The sequence below is a fragment of the Ranitomeya imitator genome, chromosome 1, assembly GCF_032444005.1.
Source record: "Ranitomeya imitator isolate aRanImi1 chromosome 1, aRanImi1.pri, whole genome shotgun sequence".
Classification (NCBI taxonomy): Eukaryota; Metazoa; Chordata; class Amphibia; order Anura; family Dendrobatidae; genus Ranitomeya; species Ranitomeya imitator.
This window is the reverse complement of record NC_091282.1, coordinates 184,458,482-184,483,428: the sequence shown is the minus strand read 5'-3', so window position 1 is coordinate 184,483,428 and position 24,947 is coordinate 184,458,482. Positions and strand designations below refer to the sequence as shown.

The 24,947-nt window shown below is 43.3% G+C and overlaps 1 long non-coding RNA gene across 1 annotated transcript in view; it reads left to right on the top strand.

Moving 5' to 3' along the window:
• LOC138665337 (uncharacterized) overlaps nt 1-11,266 on the top strand; it is a 46,997-nt gene extending 35,731 nt beyond the window's left edge. The window contains exons 3-4 of the long non-coding RNA XR_011318450.1: nt 396-473; nt 8,652-11,266. This is a non-coding gene — a long non-coding RNA (uncharacterized lncRNA). The remainder of the gene's footprint in view (nt 1-395; nt 474-8,651) is intronic.
• The last annotated feature ends 13,681 nt before the right edge of the window (nt 11,267-24,947 follow it).

Genomic DNA, 24,947 nt, shown 5'->3' with positions numbered 1-24,947 from the left:
CATTGTGGTAATTTTGGGGAATTTTTGGTCTTTACCAACAGGGCAGAGCTCACCGGATTCTCTTGGGGGTGTTTTTAACCTGTTATGCTAATTTTTGCTCACAGGATAATTATGCAGATTAGTTGCACTAAATAAAAGGGTCCACATTTCATGATCTATGTCGTCCATTAAAAAAAGCAAAACCAAAAAATCTATAAATCTATATTCAGGGGATGATCAGGAATAAAATTAGAGCAAATAGCAACTTTTGCCCTAATAACAGGTCCTCTTTTCATTTTTATATTACCCTATTTATATTTTAATGTACATATATGTGATCACCAATTCCTTAATTAGAAATGCTTGTAATTCCATCAAATGACGCTGGTATTTATGCAAGATAATTGTCATTGCAGGTGTACCATCCACATATAGCAATCTTTGGCACTGAAGACCCATGTGAAACCAAACTGATAGACGGAAGATTTCTCGAGGTAACTTAATTGTATGTTTGCAGTTTATTTGCAGCGGAGAGTTAGAATACCTGAGTCCCGTAACTTGTCAATTAATTTAGTTATGTGTAATAATGAGAAATGACACGGGAAAAAGTATTGAACACATTTTTGAAAATGTATTTAATACTTTGTACAAAATCCTTTGTTGGTGATGACAGCTTCAAGACAACTGCATTATGGAGAAACTAGTTGCCTGCATTGCTCAGTTGTGATGTTGGCCCATTCTTACACACGCTTTTCAAATCCAGAAGCTTCGTGGACTCCTTCTATGAACTCTGAGCTTAAGTTCCTTCCATAAATTTTTTATTGAATTTTCTATTGGTGACATGTTCAATACTTACTTCCCCCACTGTAATGGAGAAGATTCATTCACTGTACTTGTGCATGAATATGCTGCAGTATGGAAAAAAACCAGATCACACCTGCCAATAGAACATGAGCAGTACATAGGCATATACACACTTTTTCCAACTTATTTTTTATATTTCAAAAATGTATTTCAAATTTTTTTAAATATGGTATCCTGCTTCATAAAAACAATGATGTACCGTATTTTTTGGATTCTAAGACGCACTTTTTTCCCCCAAACTTGGGAAAATGGGGTTGCGTCTTATAATGCGGATACACCTTACCTGCCACGGTGGAGCAGGGTCACTGCTGGGAGAGGCAAGAGTGGAGTGTTGCTGCAGGCTGGGATGAGGGTGTGTTCGAATGTGCGCCGCTGTGGGTTTTTGGTGGTGCGAGGGGGGGGGGGGGGGGCTCCACTGACAATTTGTGAAATCCCAGAGCCCCCGCACTTACATGGTTTACTATGCAGTGAACTCCGGGTAAATGGCTGCCGGGGGCGGCACATGCGCAGATGGAGATCTCGGCACCAAGATCTCAGGAGAAGAGCAGCATACATCTGAACACCCCCTCATCCCAGCCTGTTGCTTGCAGCAATGGTAAACTCTTGCCTCCTCCAGCAGCGACCCTGGGACCCCGCTTCACCCCAGCTACCACCCCCAGTGGATTGTAAGAAACACCATCATTTTATTTCAAAAAACATTTTTTTGCCTATTTTTCTCCTCAAAATTTGGCGTGCGTATTATAATCCGGTGCGTCTTATAATCTGCAAAATACGGTATTTACTCTTGTATTTAGTGGGAGGTGAGAGTACCGAGGGATCTAATTTTTTTCATTATAATGGGTTATTATGGGAGACAAAGGTGTAAAAATAATCTAGAGTAACTGAAGTAACATTAGAAATGGAAGTTTTCACAACAAGAGCAACAATACATATCTATATATAGTGGATTAGAAGTAAATGAATTTGTTGAGGGTTTTAGTGACAGATCTGAGTAACTTTTGTCCTCAAGAGTCTGGTTGTAGGATGACTCATCTTGGCTTTTAGTAATTCTGGAAGATTATCTGGCAGATATTTCAAAATGTGACTAAACCAAACAGAATGTTTTTCTCTTTTTTTCCTTTTAGTGGTCTGGGCGAATTACTAACCAGGCTGTCAGTTTATGATATTGAAAGCAAATTACTAAATGTAAAACCGTGTGTGAGCTCTTTTGGTCTTTTTTCTATTTACTTAAGAGTGTTTGTAAATTGAATTAATCTGGACTTAGGGTACCGTCACACAGTGCCATTTTGATCGCTACGACGGTACGATTCGTGACGTTCCAGCGATATCCATACGATATCGCTGTGTCTGACACGCAGCAGCGATCAGGGACCCTGCTGAGAATCGTACGTCGTAGCAGATCGTTTGGAACATTCTTTCGTCGCTGGATCTCCCGCTGTCATCGCTGGATCGGTGTGTGTGACACCGATCCAGCGATGCGTTCGCTTGTAACCAGGGTAAACATCGGGTTACTAAGCGCAGGGCCGCGCTTAGTAACCCGATGTTTATCCTGGTTACCATCGTAAATGTAAAAAAAAACAAACAGTACATACTTACATTCCGGTGTCCGTCAGGTCCCTAGCCGTCTGCTTCCCGCACTGACTGACTGCCGGCCGTAAAGTGAAAGCAGAGCACAGCGCGCTGTGCTGTGCTTTAACTTTACGGCCGGCAGTCAGTGAGTGCGGGAAGCAGACGGCAAGGGACAGACACCGGAATGTAAGTATGTAGTGTTTGTTTGTTTTTACGCTGGTAACCAGGGTAAACATCGGGTTACTAAGCGTGGCCCTGCGCTTAGTAACCCGATGTTTACCCTGGTTACCCGGGGACCTCGGCATCGTTGGTCGCTGGAGAGCTGTCTGTGTGACAGCTCTCCAGCGACCACACAACGACTTACCAACGATCACGGCCAGGTCGTATCGCTGGTCGTGATCGTTGGTAAATCGTATAGTGTAACGGTACCCTTAATGTCTTCACATTAAGGTTGGATGTTCAGTTCCAGATTTGTTTTATATAGTTTTGAAGGCAAAGTCAGGAGTGGATCATGAATGGAAAACACCTGTAAAGAGAAGACTGAGAATTGTCTTTTTTTCTTCAATCCTCGTTTGGATGGTCTTCAAAAACATTGTTAAAAAACTGAACATGGATACCAATTGATATGTCCTTGGTGGCAACAATCTGCAACTCTTTGATCTGTCTACCCTTAAATATTTACAGGTCCTTCTCAAAAAATTAGCATATAGTGTTAAATTTCATTATTTACCATAATGTAATGATTACAATAAAACTTTCATATATTATAGATTCATTATCCACCAACTGAAATTTGTCAGGTCTTTTATTGTTTTAATACTGATGATTTTGGCATACAACTCCTGATAACCCAAAAAACCTGTCTCAATAAATTAGCATATTTCACCCATCCAATCAAATAAAAGTGTTTTTTAATAACAAACAAAAAAACCATCAAATAATAATGTTCAGTTATGCACTCAATACTTGGTCGGGAATCCTTTGGCAGAAATGACTGCTTCAATGCGGCGTGGCATGGAGGCAATCAGCCTGTGACACTGCTGAGATGTTATGGAGGCCCAGGATGCTTCAATAGCGGCCTTAAGCTCATCCAGAGTGTTGGGTCTTGCGTCTCTCAACTTTCTCTTCACAATATCCCACAGATTCTCTATGGGGTTCAGGTCAGGAGAGTTGGCAGGCCAATTGAGCACAGTAATACCATGGTCAGTAAACCATTTACCAGTGGTTTTGGCACTGTGAGCAGGTGCCAGGTCGTGCTGAAGAATGAAATCTTCATCTCCATAAAGCATTTCAGCCGATGGAAGCATGAAGTGCTCCAAAATCTCCTGATAGCTAGCTGCATTGACCCTGCCCTTGATGAAACACAGTGGACCAACACCAGCAGCTGACATGGCACCCCACACCATCACTGACTGTGGGTACTTGACACTGGACTTCAGGCATTTTGGCATTTCCTTCTCCCCAGTCTTCCTCCAGACTCTGGCACCTTGATTTCCGAATGACATGCAAAATTTGCTTTCATCAGAAAAAAGTACTTGGGACCACTTAGCAACAGTCCAGTGCTGCTTCTCTGTAGCCCAGGTCAGGCGCCTCTGCCGCTGTTTATGGTTCAAAAGTGGCTTTACCTGGGGAATGCGGCACCTGTAGCCCATTTCCTGCACACGCCTGTGCACGGTGGCTCTGGATGTTTCCACACCAGACTCAGTCCACTGCTTCCTCAGGTTCCCCAAGGTCTGGAATCGGTCCTTCTCCACAATCTTCCTCAGGGTCCGGTCTCCTCTTCTCGTTGTACAGCGTTTTCTGCCACATTGTTTCCTTCCAACAGACTTACCATTGAGGTGCCTTGATACAGCACTCTGGGAACAGCCTATTTGTTGAGAAATTTCTTTCTGGGTCTTACCCTCTTGCTTGAGGGTGTCAATGATGGCCTTCTTGACATCTGTCAGGTCGCTAGTCTTACCCATGATGGGGGTTTTGAGTAATGAACCAGGCAGGGAGTTTATAAAAGCCTCAGGTATCTTTTGCATGTGTTTAGAGTTAATTAGTTGATTCAGAAGATTAGGGTAATAGGTCGTTTACAGAACCTTTTCTTGATATGCTAATTTATTGAGACAGGTTTTTTGGGTTATCAGGAGTTGTATGCCAAAATCATCAGTATTAAAACAATAAAAGACCTGACAAATTTCAGTTGGTGGATAATGAATCTATAATATATGAAAGTTTAATTGTAATCATTACATTATGGTAAATAATGAAATTTAACACTATATGCTAATTTTTTTAGAAGGACCTGTAGATGGTCATAAACATGTGTCAGGAAAAAATAAAGGTCCAAACAGTTGCATGTCAACGTTTTTTTATTGGGCTTTAAGTGGTTTTCCAATGCTATGTTCTGACATATTTCTAGGATATACTGTTCCATAAAGTCCAGACATATGGTGGTGGAACCCGGACCTGATACTGAGAACCTGGGCCAATAGCCCTTTTAACAGGCAATTGCTTAATACAAGCTTACCCACTAAACTAAACAGAAGTTAATGGGAAATATTTTTTAGGTTTTTTTAGAACAAATTTATATTTTATTATTTACATCTTCTTCCTCACTTATCATCTGCAAATTGCAGCTTCTCAAGGTCTGTTTAGGTGCTAACTGTACCATGGTATCATAACTTGAGGCCTCCATAACTTTAGATAAGACACTATAATAATAATCTTTAATAATAATAATCTTTATTTTTATATAGCGCTAACATATTCCGCAGCGATTTACAGTTTGCACACATTTTCATCGCTGTCCCCGTTGGGGCTGACAATCTAAATTCCCTATCTATATGCAGTATGTTTGCTGTTATCCCTAGCTACAACTGACTCAGTCTTTATAAAAGAAATTTTGCTACTATACAATATTAATCAATTAAAAATGTTATATTTTAAATGTAAAAATTGTTAAAACACAAAAGTACAAATTGATTGTGCTAATATCTGGCACATTATGAAAATATATAATTTAACTGCAAGAAGTTTACACTGAATATAGTTACAAATGATAAAAGTCAGAGGACTGGATCATGAGGTTGCTACAAATTGACTGAATCACATAGGAACTACTCTGGAACTTTTCTCCTAGATCTTCATTATTTTCTTGGCCCATAGATCTTTAAAAATCCTGGTACTAGATTTTCCGTCATGTCAGGCTGATACAAATCCACTAAATATTTTCTAAATGACATACATTTTACAGTTTGCCACCTTTAAGTGAAGCATTATCTTTTTTCTTGTCCTAAGTACAGTTACTTCAATGGTCCTTGAAAACCGTGCACTAATGGATTTTTCATATTTAAGGCATCATTGAAATGAGTTCTGTAATTTTCCAAAGACTGCAGAAAATAGATTGAACTGTTCTTTTCAGTATTGGACACTTACACATTCACTATGTCACTTACCCCATGTGCAGGGCATTGTAATAGCTTAGGTATCCATGGTTACGACCACTTAAATAGTGACAGTTAGCTAGCTGCTGGTGGTTGTAACCCTGGATGACTAAGCTATTGCAATGCCCTGCACATAGGGTAAGAGACAAAGCGAATCAGAAGAACTACACTACACTTCTAATTGAAGGTATTTGCTAATATTATTATTGTTACACCTACTACATATTGGAATACATTATACGTAGACTCCCATTATGAACCAAAGAATCAGTCTGTGTGTGGGCAGCTTCTTTAATAGACTGACCATCTTAATAGCTGGACAATGTTCATGCACTTAGAGTGTTTACATCCTGTTTTTAAGTGAGCTGGTGGAAATCGCTGAAACATCACGTTTCCTCTTAAGTTTCAAAAGAGGAAAAACGTTTCATGTGTAAACATGAGTTGTCTCATGGTTAATCAGCATCGGACACATTCATATTATTGAATATATCTCATGTCGATTAGTCATTGATTGTTATTGTTCTAGCGTTTAGGAACATATTACTTTATTATAGGAAAAACATTACAACTTTTAGTTTGGAAAGGGCCCATCACATTTGAGAAAACGATTACCTTTCATCTCCCTAAATATTTTTACAGCTGAGAGGAACTGCCCCGCACAATACTTTGGGAACTTTTCCCAGACTGCAGTCTGTATGCAGTTGAGGTTTTGTTGCTGCCACCCACATCCTGCAGCACAGCCGAGCTGGATGACAAACACCCTGTGCTCTTAAAAGTCTATTTTTTGACAAGAAAGACAGCTCTGTTGATGTAATCATTTTTTAATGAGAAATACATATTAATGTACTCCTTATGTCTAATTTGGATGACAAATTCTAATCAGTATAAACATGAACTGTTAAAAGATTATTTACTTGACACAACATGGATCTGGGCTCTGGATGCTGTTTTAGGAGTAGAGCTGGTCCTGTTTTATAGATTAGAATTGTCTCTCAATCTACTGTGATTGAAAACCGGTATGATTGGTCATATCGAGTTTGAACATGCTCCATCCCAAGTTCTCTGATAGCGCCATGAATAGAGGAATAAGACGGTATCAGTATGGTCATCTGTTAGCTGTTTAATGTTGCACTAGTGATTTTAGTTAATTGAAACAACAAATTTAGGCCGGGTTCAAATGAGCGTTTGGAAAATCGTCCAGAACAGACGGACACTCTTCATCCGTATTCCGTCCATGTGCTATCGCTGTGTTACCTTTGTGCCATTTTTTATGTCCATGTGGCATCTTTATTTATATAGCAACAGTTTAAAATGTGCATGATCAAAAGCAGTCTGTTCAATCGCATCGGTCAGTGTGCTATCCGATTGTTAGCTCCGACTGCCCTTACAGTATTAGCATTGGTCGGTAGGAGCTAATTGAAGGATGATAATTGTCAGCACTGGGCTGTTCATTCTGCTGGCCAGCACAAAACAGTATTTGGCACATTAGCTTTCTTAACGAGGCTTTTGCCACTAAATACACTTGTCATGTATCCACAGTATAGGTGATCATTGTAGGATTGCTGACCTCTGGAATCCCCTTGGGTCCCAAAGTCCTCTGTGTGAATAGAACAATGGTGCTCAGACACTATTCACTTCTATGGAGATAGTGAGAAAAAAAACACTTTAACGAAAAGTATGTTATAAAGCCTATCAGTGAGGTCCAAAAAACAAATCCAAAATTGTTATGTATACCAGAAGAAATGACAAAGAAACAATGTGTGATATGGCTACAAATTATTTTATTTATGGTAGATGGTGAATGACAAATGGTTTTAGTACTAGAAGGTTACAACTATAAACATGAGTGTACAGCTACTTATTCGGGAAATCAAGTTTTTAAAGGCAACTTGTTGGCTTATCATTCTGCCTGAACCATGGGCAGCATTAATCAGAGACCTTCTCCTGTATACTAAACACTTATGATTCACTGTGAAACGCTCCAACATTGTTGGAAGTTCACTGCTCCCGTAAATTGGCTGTGAAGATCCTCAACATGGAAGGTAAAAAGCTTGGGATGAAACGAAGGTATCCAGCCATTTGGGTATACAACGTCACCGATTTATTAGTACAGCTTGAAAGGTTCCAAATACATAAAAAATATTGCATCAGGGTAAGACCTGTTTCAGACATAGGGCTCTCCTGTGGCCGGTGATGAGATGAGTAGTCCAAGAGCCAGGTCCCCACTGACTTCTCCCTACCCGCTCAGCTAGACTGACCAGTCTCTCCCTATACACATACATATGCTGAGACGTGTCAGTCTAGGTGAGCTGCGGGAGAAGCCGGCAGGGACCTGACTCTTGGATTAGTTATCTTGTCTCCAACGGCGCTTCCAACTGTGTTATTCTCAGAAATGGCGCAGCCTTTCAGAGTAAGATGTGGTCAGAATAGGAGGTAGTCTCTGATTCATGTTGCCCATGTTTCGGATATTATGAGTCAGGTTGCAGAATCCCTTTAAGGCAAAGCTGAATAATGTAAAAATATGGTGCACATTATTTGGTTAAGAAATCAGTTTTCTATTCTGTATGTCTGGAAATTGACTAGGAGACAGTAGTGAGTGTCGTATGTCATACACCAGGACGCTTCCATGCCTTTCTATCCAAATGCTGAATTATCTGTGTCATGTTCTAATATATCATTCATTAATCCACATAAGACATCTTCCTGGCTATGTCACCAATAGAGATTTTTTTTCTATTACAATGAGCGTTAGGGTTTTGCAGTATTTGTCACGTAAAAGTAATAATCGCTCTTTTTTGTCATTATCAGGAGACTCTCCATCTACCCAGAGGGGTCGACCACAAAGAGAACAATGGGGCAGACAGTCTCCTGACTCCAGAAAATGGTTGCGGACTTCATTTCACTGAAATTAATTACCTCTTCCTTTTTTAACTGTATCTCTTCCATGTGTAGTGCATTTGGTTTATGGTTGTCGACACACTCATGATGTCATATATTGGGAATTGTTCCTGTGTATATCATCAAGTGTAAGAATATATGGGACTCTGAGCCTTGCTTTCGAGAATTACCACAGGTAGAGTTGTACCATAACTCGTTTTTTACGGTCTTGATCAGGTGAATCTCTTCACACTGTGAATCCATGTTTACACACAGTACAGGTGGGCCTTGTGGCCTGTTTCTACCACAACAACGTCTTCCTCTTCTCAAACACCTCTGTTCACAATAAACCAGTAACTAAAAGCCTTCAATATCTTCAGTACCGGTTTGTCACAGTTTTGTACCTGTTGTTTACACACAGTGGAGGCGGCCATTTTGTGAGCTGGGATAACATTGATGGGAAAGTAAACTATGAATTTCCTAAGAACTTATGACAAGACTTAAAGAGTTATTCCCATCTCCAAGATCCTATCCCAATGTGTAGTAGGTGTAATAATATTAGTGAATACCTCCAGTTAGAAATATAGTATAGTTCTCCAGATTCACTACGTCGCTTACCTCATGATAAGGCATTGCAGTAGCTTAGAGATCCTTGGTTACGACCACTCATTTAGTGACACTTAGCTAGTTAGACAGCTCTTGGGCTACGTTCACATTAGCGTTTTGCGTGTTTGCGTCGGGCGACGCATGCGTCATGCGCCCCTATATTTAACATGGGGGACGCATGGACATGCGTTGTGCGACGCATGCGTTCTTTTTGCCGCAAGCGTCGGGCGCAGAAAACGCAACAAGTTGCATTTTTCTTGCGTCCAAATTTCGGCAAAAAATGACGCATGCGTCGCAAAACGCAGCGTTTTTGCGTGCGTTTTGGTGCGTTTTTATTTGCGTTGTGCTTTGCGTCGCCGACGCAGCGGCGCACAACGCAAATGTGAACGTAGCCTTAGTGGTTGTAACCATGGATACCTAAGCTACTGCAATGCCCTACATGAGGTAAGTGACAGGTTATCAGAAGAACTATACTACATTTCTAATGAAAGGTATTTGCTAATATTATTATTATTACACCTCCTACTTATTGGGATATGATCTTGGAGATGGGAGTACCCCTTTAATGTCATACACATGTTGTCAAGTTCTTAAATGACGTTAGTCCCTAGTGAAGTGATAGGCCATATTTTCATGAAGTGTATAATGTCCGCCACCTCTGTGTGTAAATGAAGGATGCAGATTGACACTTAACTACCCTCTCTGAGGCTGAGAGTCCCCCTTATATCATTTATTACTTTCACCTAGATGTAGCATACTCGCTTCCTTTCTTTTCGTCCATTGTCTGTATATCTCTATATTTTATCCATGTACACTTTTTAATGTATAGAAATAGTTGTTTGAAACACATTGTTTCCTTGTGGTAAGTGACAGAGAAGCTGCCACAGGACATAAGACACTGATGAATGGTGCTATTTTGGACTTTTAAACATGCTCCTTGGCAAGGTAACACTGATGGGAGTTTTTTTTTTTTCTTGTTCTAAGAAGGTGTTGGTATTTTTTCCTGATTGTTGTTCTATAGGCAGGACTGGCTCTTTCTTGTCTTCAGTGTGGCTTTTTCTAGGGCAAATAATTGCTAACAGGGCAAGTCAGACAAGTTTTTATTTTTGTTCTCTATTATTTTTTTTTACAATTCAGGGTAGATGCACCAACATACAGCTGATCTAGTGGGAGCAATCACAAAACTGTAATTTATCTAATCTTGAGATTCCAAGCCCCCCGAACCTACATTTGAAAAATAAAGCAATAATAATTCACAAACGTTGTAGAAATATTCTTATTTTTCTGTTTCAGAAGGAGTATGTATGAGAAAAGGGCATGTTTTTGTAAATGTCCTAGGGGTCTGTGGGTCTGTGGCAGGTATTAATTTTAGGAACGAGGCAGCTAATAATTTTGCATACTTTTCCTTGTTATGTTGCAAAATTCAAAAAAAAAATGTTACTGATTTTTATTTTTTTATTTTACACTTTTGTTCTTGCTCTCAATAACAAATAAAGTAACCTACTCTTGAAATGCTGTTGTGTTAGACACAATCTGGAAGCCCACCTTAACATTTTTGTTAGTTTTTTTTTTGTCTCTTAGGTATAACACAGTCTTTAGCGCTTCCTCCACAGTACAGACTATGCTCTGAACTGTTTTAGCTTTTGACTGTTACTAGATGATGCATGCTTAGTCTATGATTTTTCTATTCTTGTAATTTTTTTTTTTGCTTTTATTTTGGGTATACTATTGTACGAGTAGAAGATATCAGCTATGCTGTATATAATAGAGCAATTTAATCGATATTAAGCAGTTGTGGCATATATGTATGGTTGCAGTTGTGTATTGATAAAAGGCAAGCTTTTGTAATAATGTGATCTCTAATAATGCACTTCAAGTACCCAGTGTATTTTAACTATTTTAGTAGAATTTGTTCAATAAACATGTTAGCTCTAAAAGTTTCAAGATGTCTTCTCATTTGTCTTGGAATGGTCCTAGAATAGACTTAGGTACAAGTGGAGCTATAAAACATTAAAGGATTTGTCACATGCAGATAAGCACTGTCTTCACTATTCACTGGCAATCGGCAATAAGTAGAGATGAGCGAACCTAAACTTAAAAGTTCGGTGTTCGTAGCGGACAGTAAGAGTCTGGGGCTAAACGCCGAAAACAGACTTCTGGTGGAAGTCCATTGCAATGTGTGGAGCTCCAAGAGAAGTCCGGGAGGACAGAGACAATTTTTCAGCTCACTCCATGAAACACTGGAGCGATCCATCAGGTCACAAACTGCCAGATACCAATGGGGCGGCGGCGGCAGAAGGGGAAGACGATGGCAGGTACTGTAAGTATGAGACTAAGTGCAGGGGCCTTAGATCTAAAGCACCACCATGAACATTCATATTTGGCACTTTAAGACTGACAAAACCAGAGCCGTAGATGGTTTACATAGCTGGACATCGCTTTTTTCTTCCTTTAACCTTTTTACCACCTTGGACATATCCATATGTCCCTGTGGCCTGGTACTTACCGACCTGGGATGAATGGATACGTCATGGTGATCGCCTGTGCACAGGGGCTGTGCACGTGCGATCGCCGCCAGGTGTTCATTGATTTTGACAGCTGATACCTGGCACTCAGTCCCGCACCGTTCCCAGCACTTTAACCCCCTAAATGCTGCAATCAAACTCAATCACAGCATTTCAGGAGCAGGCTGAGGGAAGAAAGCCCCTCTACCCTTGGATCGGAGACCCCGCAATTAAAAATGTAATGTGCTCAAAATGGTACCAATAAAAGCATCAAGCTCCCAAATTACTCTGTCAGCCGAAATATAGAAAAATTATATCTCCAAAATATGGCGTTGAAAAAACTAGTTTTTAACATAAAAAGCATCTTTTAGGCTGCCGTCACACTAGCAGTATTTGGTCAGTATTTTACATCAGTATTTGTAAGCCAAAAACAGGATTGGAACAATTAGGCTATGTGCACACGCTGCGGATTTTGCTGCGGATCCACAGCGTTTCAGCAGCTGTGGGTCCGCAGCAGTTTCCCATGCGTTTACAGTACAATATAAACCTATGGGAAACGCAATCCGCAGTGCACATGCTGCAGAAAAAAACATGCGGAAACACAGTGGTTTACATTCCGCAGCATGTCAATTCTTTGTGCGGAATCCGCAGCGGTTTTACAACTGCCCCATAATAGAAAACCGCAGGTGTAAAACCGCAGTGGAAATCACACAGAATCCACGGTAAAACCGCAATAAATCCGCAGTAAAAAAGAAGTGCTTTTGCACTGCGAATTTATCAAATCCGCTGCGGAAAAATCCGCGGTGGACCACTTCTACGTGCGCACATACCCTTAGAGGAAAAGTATGATAGAAACATATGCACCCCTTCTGGATTTATCACCCACTCCTGGTTTTGGCTTACAAATACTGATGTAAAATACTGAACAAATACTGCTAGTGTGACGGCAGCCTTAGTGTGTGACAGAAGTAAAACATAAAACCCAACATACTGTAAATCTGATATCGCTGTAATCGTACCGAATAGCAGAATAAAGTCGTCTAATCACTTATACCGCACAAGGAACAGTGTATAAAATAAAACCCATTCTTCAAACATCGCAGTAAGGTTTGACGCACGTTTATTCTGTGCTCTACGCTGAGCGGTTACACTGGAGTTTCCGTGCAAATCTCTGAAATACGTGATTTAGATGGAACCCCCGGTGAAAGATTCTCTATAATAAGGCAGATGGAGGCACTGTGGACGCTATCTGGCCTATGATCCGGGGGTGTCTGTCTTTTTAGGCGTGCATACAATTGCAGTCGGCCACAGTTTTGAGAACTTCTGAAAAGAAGGACAATGCTGAACAGAGGCCAGAGTAACTCTGCTGCCTCATTATAGTAAATGAACCCTCTGGCGTTTCATCTGAATCACGTCACTCGAAGATTTAGATGGAACCCCAATGTAAGTGCTCATTGTAGAGCACCGGATAAATGTGATCCCAAACGTTATGCAAAATGTTCCCAATAAAAGCTTCAACTCAGTCCACAAACAAAAGCCCCCGCTCCACTCAATTAACAGATGGGAGCACATAACTGGTAGTACAAAGACTCTGGAAACGCAAAATTGCTCCTCACTCTTCAAAAGAAATTCATCAAACTCTGTGCTCCCAAATCCAGATGCCCCCCTCTTCTGAGCCCCACAGTGTGCCTAAACCACATATAGCGTCCACATGCTTGGCATTTCCAATGTAAGTGCTCAGCGCAGATCGCCGGATAAATGTGATCCCAAACGTTGTGCAAAATGTTCCCAATAAAAGCTTCAACCAAATCCTCAAAAAAAGCCCCCACTCAGGTCCGTCATCTTGTAACGAAAATATAGGAGACTTCCACATAATTGGTAGTCCAAAGGCTCTGAAAAAGCGAAATTGGAAGCAACATGCTGCACATGGGGAGGCTATGGGGCCAACGTGCTGCACATGAGGCTATGGGGGTGACATGCTGCACAAGGGGAGGCTATGGGGGCGACATGCTGCACATAGGTTGGCTATGGGGGCGACTAGCAGTGTATATAGGTAGGCTGTGGAGTTCATGCAGTGTATAAAGGGAGGCTTGTTGGGGCTCATACAGTGCACATAGAGAGGCTGTGAAGCTCATGCAGTGTATATAGGGAGGCTGTGTGGGGCTCAGCTCATGCAGTCTATATAGGGAGACTGTGTGAGGCTCATGCAGTGTATATAGGGAGGCTTGTTGGGGCTCATACAGTGCACATAGAGAGGCTGTGAAGCTCATGCAGTGCATATACGGAGGCTGTGTGGGGCTCAGCTCATGCAGTCTATATAGGGAGACTGTGTGAGGCTCATGCAGTGTATATAGGGAGGCAGTGTGGTGCTCATGCCGCATATGGGGGAGGCTCTGTGGGGCTCGTGCCGCATAAGGGGAGGCTATGGGGGCGACATGCAGTTTATATAGGGTTGCTGTGTGGGGTTCATGCAGTGTATATAGGAAGGCTTGTTGGGGCTCATGCAGTGCATATAGAGAGGTGTGGGGCTCATGCAGTGTATATAGGGAGGCTGTGTGGGGCTCATGCAGTATATGGATAGGCTGTGTGGGGATCATGCAGTATATAGGGAGGCTGTATGGGGCTCATGCAGTGTACATAGGGAGGCTGTGTGTGGCCCATATCATATATGGGGGAGGCTGTGTGGCGCTCATGCCGCATATGGGGGAGGCTGTGGGGCTCATGCCACATATGGGGGAGGCTGTGTGGGGCTCATGATGCATATGGGGAGTCTATGGGGGCGAAATGCTGCACATAGGGAGGCTATGGGGGTGACATGCAGTGTATATAGGGAGGCTTGTTGGGGCTCATGAAGTGTATATAGGGAGGCTGTGTGGGGCTCATGCCGCGTATGGGGGAGGCTGTGTGGGGCTCATGATGTATATGGGGAGGCTGTGTGGGGCTCATGATGTATATGGGGAGGCTATGTGGGGCTCATACGATATACAGAAGGGGCTGTGCTCGGGTTCAAATGATATATAGGGGATGTCAGCATACTTAATTCTGCTCAATATACAATTCTGATACAAGTAATATTAATACAATTATTAATATTATAATAATTATAAGATATCGATATTAATATTGAGCAGAATTAATTTTGGCCTATTGGTTTAGCCCTCCACAACAGTTACGGCCTCTCATGTGGCCCCTCGGGAAAATGAATTGCCCACCCCTGCTCTATATATATTCTAGTTTAGTGAGAAGCGCTTGTATTTTTTTTGTATTTTGTGTGCTTCTCACAAAAAAGTGAAACTCATATATAGAGTTATTACAGACAGAGTGATCTATTTCAAGTGTTTATTTCTCTTAATGTTGATTATGGCTTACAGCCAATGAAAACCCAAAAGTCGTTATCTCAGTAAATTAGAATACTTTATAACACGAGTTTGAAAATTATTTTAAAATCTGAAATGTTGGCCTACTGAAATATATGTTCAGTAAATGCCCTCAATACTTGGTTGGGGCTCCTTTGCATCAACTAATGCATCAATACTTTGTGGCATGGAGGCGATCAGCCTGTAGCACTGCTGAGATGTTATGGAATCCCAGGTTGCTTTGATAGCAGCCTTCAGCTCGTCTACACTGTTGGGTCTAGTGTCATCTTCCTCTTGACAATATCCCATAGATTCTCTACAGCGTTAAGGTCAGGCACGTTTGCTGGCCAATCAAACACAGTGATAGTGTTGTTTTATACCAGGGTAGAGGTTTGTACTCAGCTACTCTTGAGGTAGGCACAGGAGGCAGTTTTCATGCAATAGTCCAGCCAAGTTTATTTAACTTCATAAACCGCTCCAGGTGGCAAAACAAAACAGGCTTTTTTGGCACAAAGTGAAATCAAACTGAAAATAAATAGTCCATATGGTATTGCGGGTCTGCCCACTCAGGTCACCGCCTTTAACAACACACACTGAATGTAAATACGACCTGCAGGTAAGTAGTCCATATAGCCCTACGGGTCTGCCCGATCAGGTCAGTATCTTTAACAACACACACTGGAGGTCTCCACACCACCAGCCACAGACCCTGACTGAGAGACTCAGCCTCCATTTTATCTGCCAAACCATGGGACATTCTCACCCATCTCTTATGACCGCTCATAAAACCAGGCTTTGGAATGGCCAAATAACTCTCTCAGCACTATATGTGCTGAAGCATGCTTCCAAGCTCACATCACCGCAGCTAACAGCCGTGAGGACACATATTTCCCCTCAAGGAATCGCTTGGCGGCCATCTTACACTAGGTATTGGTACTTTCAGCAGTGTGGACAGGTGCCAAGTTCTGCTGGAGAATAATAATAATAATTTTATTTATATAGCGCCAACATATTCCGGAGCGCTTTACAAATTATAGAGGGGATTTGTACAGACAATAGGCATTACTGCATAACAAAATTCACAGTTCAAAATAGATACCAAGAGGAGTGAGGGCCCTGCTCGCAAGCTTACAATCTATGAGGAAAAAGGGAAGACAGGAGAGGTGGTTGGTAACAATTGCTTTCAATGTTCGGACCAGCCATAATGTAAGGATCAGGTGTTCATGTAACACTGCATGAACCAGTTAACAGCCTAAGTATGTAACAGTACAGACACAGAGGGCTATTAACTGCATAAAGTGTATGAGAACAAGGTGCGAGGAACCTGATTATGGTTTAAGTTTTTCTTTCCTTTTTTGAATGGGCCACATAGGGAAAGTTAGGTTAATGCGTTGAGGCGGTAAGCCAGTCTGAACAAATGTGTTTTTAGGGCACGCTTAAAACTGTGGGGATTAATCGTATTAACCTGGGTAGTGCATTAAAAGGGATTGGCGAAGCACGTGAAAAGTCTTGGAAACGGGAGTGGGAGGTTCTGAATATTGAGGATGCTAACCTCAGGTTATTAGCAGAACGGAAAGCACGGGTAGGGTGGTAGACTGAGACCATAGAAGAGATGTAGGGTGGTGCTGAGCCATGGAGTGGTTTGTGGATGAGGGTAATAGTTTTGTACTGGATTCTGGAGTGGATGGGTAACCAATGTAATGACTGGCACAGGGTAGAGGCATCGGTGTAACGGTTGGTGAGGAATATAATCCTGGCAGCAGCATTCAGGACAAATTGGAGCGGGGAGAGTTTGGGAAGATTGGAGGCCGATTAGTAGAGAGTTACAAGAGTCCAGACGAGAATGAATGAGTGAAACAGTAAGTTTTTGCAGAGTCGAAAGTAAGAAAAGGGCGAATTCTAGAAATGTTTTTGAGATGCAGATAAGAGGAGCGAGTCAGTGATCGGATGTGGGGGGTGAAGGAATGCTCAGAATCAAGTATGACCCAAAAGCAGCGGGCATGTTGCTTGGGAGTAATGGTGGAACCACACACGGAGATGGCAATGTCAGGCAAAGGTAGGTTAGTAGAGGGAGAGAACACAAGAAGTTCAGTTTTTGACAGGCTCAGTTTCAGATAGAGGGAGGACATGATGTTAGAGACAGCGGTAAGACAATCACTGGTGTTTTCTAAAAAGGTTGGCGTAATAACAGGAGAAGAAGTGTATAATTGGGTGTCGTCAGCATAGAGATGGTACTGGAAACCAAATCTACTGATTGTTTGTCCAATCGGGGCAGTATACAAAGAGAAGAGAAGGGGGCCTAGGACTGATCCTTGAGGAACCCCAACAGTAAGGGGAAGGTGAGAGGAGGAGGAACCAGCAAAAGATACAGTGAAGAAGCGGTCAGAGATATAGGAGGAGAACCAGGAGAGAACGGTGTCCTTGAGGCCGATGGAGTGTAGCATAGTGAGGAGGAGCTGATGATGCACAGTATCGAATGCTGCGGAGAGATCCAAGAGAATTAGCATGGAGTAGTGACCATTAGATTTAGATGTAGATCATTAGAGACTTTAGTGAGGGCAGTTTCAGTAGAGTGTAAAGAGAGGAAACCAAACCAGATTGAAGAGGATTGAGAAGAGAGTTATCTGAGAGATAACAGATAAGACGGGAGTGGACCAAGCATTCGAGGAGTTTAGAGATGAAGGGAAGATTGGAGACAGGTCTATAATTAGCGGCACAGTTTTGATCGAGGGATGGTTTTTAAGTAATGGATGTATGATGGCATGCTGAAATGAGGAGGGAAAAATACTGGAAGAGAGAGAAAGGTTGAATATTTTTGTTAGGTGAGAGGTGACAGCCGAGGAAAGGGACTGGAGGAAATGTGAGAGAATGGGGTCACTGGTGCAAGTAGTCGGGCGAGAAGATGCAAGGAGCCTGATTACTTCTTCTGTAACTGGTTCAAAGTCAGAGAGTGAACTAGATGCAGTGGGGTAGGGAGGACGGTGCTTGGTATGAAGGGATTGGGAGATAATTTCCTGTCGGATGTGGTCAATTTTCTCTTTGAAGTAATTGGCCAGATCGTCAGAGTGGAGATCCGTGGTTTGGGCCTGCACTCTTGGGTTGAATAGGGAATGGAAAGTGTCAAAGAGACGTTTAGGGTTATTGGACAGTGATGTGATGAGGGTGTTAAAATAAGTTTGTTTGGAGAGGTGAAAGGCAAAGTTGTATGTTTTAAGAATGAACTTATAATGGATGAAATCTTTAGGTAGATTAGATTTTCTCCACAGATGTTCGGCGCACCTGGAGCACCGCTGCAGGAAACGTGTTTGCAGCGTGTGCCACGGTTGTCGTTGTCTGTGTGAGTTGTTCTATGGATAGGAGGTGCAATTTCATCCAGGGCACTTTGCAGGGTTTCATTGTAATGCTTCAGTTCAGAATCAGGAAATGAGATGGAGGAGATAGGGGCCAATGAGGACTGCAAGTTCTTCATAAGTTTCTGGGTTTTAATGGCCTGTATGTTTCTATAAGTGTGGAAAGTGGGGGTGACCTGAGTGGGATGGCAGTTCTTGATAGAGAATGAAAGTAGGTTGTGGTCAGAGAGCGGGAGAGGGGAGTTTGTGAAATCGTCCACTGAGCAAAGCCGGGAGAAGACCAAGTTAAGGGAGTTTCTGTCTTCATGCGTTGGAGAGTTAGTATGCTGCAAGAGGCCAAAAGAGAAGGTTAGAGATAAAAGGTGAGAAGCAGATGGGGAAAGGGGAAAAACAATGGGGATGTTGAAATCACGCATGATGAGGGTGGGGATGTCACAGGAGAGAAAGTGTGGAAGCCAGATGGCAAAGTGATCTAGGAACTGATGAGAGGGGACGGGAGGACGATACACCACTGTCACTTGCATGGAGAAGGGGATGTAGAGTCTGACAGCATGGACTTCAAAGGGAAGACAAGTGAGGGTACTTGAGGGATAACCTGGAAAGTACATTTGGGTGATAGGAGCAGACCAACGCCTCCACCTGCTCTGTTTTCTGATCTTGGGGTATGAGAAAAGTGAAGTCCACCATATGAAAGAACAGCAGCGGTGGTGTCTGACTGCTGGATCCAGATTTCAGAAAGAGCCAGGATGTTAAGAGAATTAGAAAGGAAGAAGTCATGGATGAAAGGGACTTTATTACACACAAAGCGAGAATTCCAAAGGGCACAATTGAAAGAGGCAGAAGGCATACATGGAATATTAACCCATTACTTGCCAAATTAAAGTACGGGTTTTTCAGAAAAGGGAGTCCCAATATTCAATTAAAAATGACAATGACATGATTTCCTATTTTGACAACATTCAATTTACAAACACAACACAAAAAATTGGACCTAATTATAAAAATTATAAAATCTTAGTTGCTAGAAGCTAAAGATTAGGCGTCCCAAAAAAAGGACATTGGTAGATAATTGGTTAATAAGGTTAGAGGGGGTTCTGAGTGTAGCAGTTGGGAGGTTTGACTGGCTATAACATGTGGATCGGGGTTGGGAGAGATGTCTCCAGCGACAAGGAGAAGGAGGATAGAAAGAGTGAGCAGATGGTTAAGTGATTTGTGAGAGCATCTCCTGTGTTGGATGTTGGGACTGAATGGATCTGTGCTGTTAAGCAATGTGAACAGAGCGTGAGTGCTATACATAGGAGCAGAGGTGCCGATGTGGATGGAGTGTATAGAGTTAATGCTAGGGTGGTGAATATGAGTGAATGCAGCAGCCAGGATATAGATTATACAAATGCATATGGTGAATATTTGTTCTGTTCCAAATGAACAGGGAATAGATTTATTTGATTGTCTGACCTGTCTCCTGTCTCCTGTCTCATGTCTGTTACCTGTCTCCTCCATGTTTTAACTGCCAGTACTTTGATACATGTACAGTACAGACCAAAGGTTTGGACACACCTTCTCATTTAAAGATTTTTCTGTATTTTCATGACTATGAAAATTGTACATTCACACTGAAGGCATCAAAACTATGAATTAACACATGTGGAATTTTTAGCGACGCGATCGGCATACACAGTCTGATCCTTAATGGATCGGTTTGGGGATGACCGAAGTTTATGGGGTTGGTACAAGTTCCGTTTGTCGACTTAGTCCATCGGCGTTACCGTTTTATTTGCCGGGTCTGTAGTGGATGGTGAAGTCCAGAGGTTGTAGGGCTAAACTCCACCGCAGCAATTAAGCCAGACTAGGGGATTATAGTCCGTTAGGAGGGAAAACTGTCGTCCATACAAATATGATTGCAACTTTTTGAGTGCCCATACTACCGCCAGGCACTCCTTCTCGATGGCCGCATAGCTTTCTTCACGGGGCAGTAGTTTCCGACTCAGGTAAGCTACCGGATGTTCTTGGCCGTCCGGCCTGACTTGGCTCAGTACTGCCCCCAATCCAAACATAGAAGCATCTGTTTGAACAAGGAAACATTTAGTTGGATTGGGTGCGGCCAATACAGGTGTATTGGTGAGGGCGTACTTTAGTTGGCGGAAGGCTTCCTCACACTCTGAGGTCCAGGTTACCTGGCGGGGTTGGTTCTTACGGGTCAGATCAGTGAGGGGCTTGGCTACGCTGCTGTAATTGGGAACGAATTTCCTGCAATACCCCGCTGTCCCTAGAAACGCCATGACCTGGCTTTTAGTGTGTGGGGTGGGCCATTTGACTATGGCCTCAATCTTGGCTGGTTCTGGTCGCTGTTTCCCACTTCCCACCCAATGCCCTAAATACTGAACCTCTGCTTTGCCCATGTGACACGTGTTTGGGTTCAGTGTGATTCTGGCCTTGTGGATCCTGTCCAATACTGTCTCTAGGTGATTTAGATGCTCTTCTCATGTCGCACTGTAGATGGCGATGTCGTCCAGGTAGGCACAAGCATAGTCCTGGAGACCATCCAGAAGCCGGTCAGCCAGCCTCTGGAAGGTCGCCGGGGCATTCTTCATCACGAATGGCATAACTCGAAACTGCAATAAGCCAAACGGGGTGACAAATGCCAACTTGGGAGTAGCATCAGGACTACGGGGAATCTGCCAGTAGCCTTTGCATAGATCGATGGTGGTCAAATACTTTGCCCCTGCCAGCCGGTCTAACAACTCATCCACACGCGGCATGGGATATGCATCCGTCACTGTTTTCTCATTGAGCTTACGATAGTCTACACAAAATCGTGTAGTCCCATCCATCTTGGGCACTAACACTACGGGGGATGCCCAGGGACTATCTGACTCTTCAATGACCCCTAAACACAACATCTCTTGTATCTCTTGTTGCATCCCCTATCGTACAGACTCAGGGACGCGGAAGGGATTTTGTCGCAGGAGGGTCTGATCCTGGGTCTCAACCTTGTGTTGTGCCAGGCGAGTGTACCCTGGTCTCCCCGAAAACATCCTCTGTCACTGCCTCAACAACTCCTCCGCCTGCTGTCTCTCCCGGGGGCCTAGGTCTTCACCCAAGTGTACCTGGTCCCATGTTTTAGACTGAGTCCTTTCCCCTAAGACGTCCAGCAAGGGAAGTCCGGCTAAATCCTCTGCTTCAGGTGCACAGATGGCCACTACCTCTTCAGGGCGCTCCCGGTAGGGCTTCAGCATATTCACGTGGAACATGCAGATAACCCTGGGGTCGTCACAATCGGCGACATTATAGGTTGTGTTGGCTATTTTCCCCACTACCTGGTAGGGCTCCTGCCATGCAGCTTGGAACTTGTTCTGCCTAACACCAAAACCTTCTGTCCTATTTCCAAGGTGCGCTCTCTGGCCCTCCGATCATACCATACGCGCTGGCGCCGCTGGGTCACCTGCATGTTCTCACGTACAGCCTGGGTCAGCTCCTGTAGGCGGTCCCAGAATTCCAACACATAGGGTACAATAGGTACCCCTTCTATGAGGCCCTCCCCTTCCCAGTGTTCTAGTACTAAGTCTAGGGGTCCCCTTACCCATCTCCCGTATACCAGCTTGAACGGGGAGAACCCTGTGGATTCTTGGGGCACCTCCAGATAAGCAAACAGGAGGTGTGGCAAGAATTTCTCCCAGTCCCTGTAGGTCCTGGTAAAAGTCTCAATGAGTTGTTTTAACGTCCCGTTAAAGCGTTCACACAACCCATTGGTTTGTGGGTGGTATGGGGTGCTTCTAATGGACTTTACGTCGCACAGCTTCCACAGTTGGTTGGTCACCTCTGCTGTAAACTGGGTACCCTGGTCCGAGATAACCTCCCAGGGAAATCCAACCTGTGAGAAAACCTGGAGCAGGGCGGCCGCCACAGTCTCTGCCAGTATGTTAGGTGTTGTGAATTCTGTTGTCGAGCTCCCTCCTGTGGTCGTGAATGGTACTTCGGTGAGTTCTGTCCGTGGGCTCCCTCTGGTGGCTGTGAGTGGAGCTGCTGCTTCTGAGGTTCCTTACACAGGTGACGGGGTTTATCCTTTGGTTTGCTGCTCTATTTAACTCCACTTAGATCATTACTCCATGCCAGCTGTCAATGTTTCTGCATTGCTTCAGTTCGCTCTTGGATCTTTCTGAGACCTGTCTCTTCCTGCAAGAAGCTAAGTCCCCGTTTGTTATTTTCTGTTCATGGTTTTCTAGTCCAGCTTGCTTTCATTATTTTGCCTTGCTAGCTGGAAGCTCTGGGATGCAGGGTGGCGCCTCCGCACCGTGAGTCGGTGCGGGGGTCTTTTTGCACACTCTGCGTGGTCTTTTGTAGTTTTTGTGTTGACCGCAAAGATACCTTTCCTATCCTCTGTCTATTTAGTTAGTCTGGCCTCCCTGTGCTAAAACCTGTTTCATTTCTGTGTTTGTGACTTTCATCTTTACTCACAGTTAATATATGTGGGGGGCTGCCTTTTCCTTTGGGGAATTTCTCTGAGGCAAGGTAGGCTTTACTTTCTATCTCTAGAGCTAGCTAGTTCTTAGGCTGTGACGAGGCGCCTAGGGAGCGTCAGGAGCGCTCCACGGCTATTTCTAGTGTGTGTGATAGGATTAGGGATTGCGGTCAGCAGAGCTCCTACATCCCAGAGCTTGTCCTGTTTGAGGTTTAACTATCAGGTCATTCCTGGTGCTCCTAACCACCAGGTCATAACAGTACAGCTGGCCCAAAGTATTAATGCATCTCAATAGAGGGATAAGAGAAGCTCTGAGACCATTTTTTTTTTCTTTGCACTGTGTTTTGTCTTTCTTTTCCCCTAGACCTTTGGGTGGTTCAGGACACAGGTGTAGAGATGGACATTCAAGGTCTGTCCTCTTGTGTGGATCATCTCACTGCAAGGGTACAAAACATTCAAGATTTTGTGGTTCAGAATCCTATGTTAGAGCCTAGAATTCCTATTCCTGATTTATTTTCTGGGAATAGAGCTAAGTTTCTGAATTTCAAAAATAATTGTAAACTGTTTCTAGCTTTGAAACCCCGCTCCTCTGGTGACCCCGTTCAACAAGTAAAAATCATTATTTCTTTGTTGCGTGGTGACCCTCCCTTGCGCCAGGAGATCCTGCATTGCGTGATGTTGATGCGTTTTTTCTGGCGCTTGGATTGCTTTATGATGAACCTAATTCCGTGGATCAGGCATAGAAAATCTTGCTGGCATTGTGTCAGGGTCAGGATGAAGCGGAGGTGTACTGTCAGAAGTTTAGAAAGTGGTCTGTGCTTACTCAGTGGAATGAATGTGCCCTGGCGGCAATTTTCAGAAAGGGTCTTTCTGAAGCCCTTAAGGATGTCATGGTGGGATTTCCCACGCCTGCTGGTCTGAATAAGTCTATGTCCTTGGCCATTCAGATCGATCGGCGCTTGCGTGAGCGCAAAGCTGTGCACCATTTGGCGGTGTTCTCTGAGAATAGGCCTGAGCCTATGCAGTGTGATAGGACTTTGACCAGAGCTGAATGGCAAGAACACAGACGTCGGAATAGACTGTGTTTTTACTGTGGTGAATCCACTCATGCTATCTCCAATTGTCCTAAGCGCACTAAGCGGTTCGCTAGGTCTGCCACCATTGGTACAGTACAGTCTAAATTTCTTTTGTCCGTTACTCTGATTTGCTCTCTGTCGTCCTATTCTGTTATGGCATTTGTGGATTCAGGCGCTGCCCTGAATTTGATGGACTTAGAGTTTGCCAGGCGCTGTGGTTTTTCCTTGGAGTCCTTGCAGTATCCTATTCCATTGAGAGGAATTGATGCTACACCTTTGGCCAAGAATAAACCTCAATACTGGACTCAATTGACCATGTGCATGGCTCCTGCACATCAGGAGGATATTCGCTTTTTGGTGTTGCATAATCTGCATGATGTGGTTGTTTTGGGGTTGCCATGGCTACAGGCCCATAATCCAGTATTGGATTGGAAATCTATGTCTGTGTCCGGCTGGGGTTGTCAAGGGGTACATGGTGATGTTCTATTGTTGTCAATTTCGCCTTCCACCCCTTCTGAAGTCCCTGAGTTTTTATCAGATTACCGGGATGTATTTGAGGAGCCCAAATCCGGTGCCCTACCTCCTCATAGGGATTGCGATTGTGCTATTAATTTGATTCCCGGTAGTAAGTTTCCTAAGGGCCGACAGTTTATCTGTGCCAGAGCACGCTGCTATGCGGAGTTATATAAAGGAATCCTTGGAGAAGGGTCATATTCGCCCGTCGTCGTCACCATTGGGAGCAGGGTTCTTTTTTGTGGCCAAGAAGGATGGCTCTTTAAGACCTTGTATTGATTACCGCCTTCTTAATAAGATCACAGTCAAATTTCAGTATCCTTTGCCGCTGATGTCTGATCTGTTTGCTCGGATTAAGGGGGC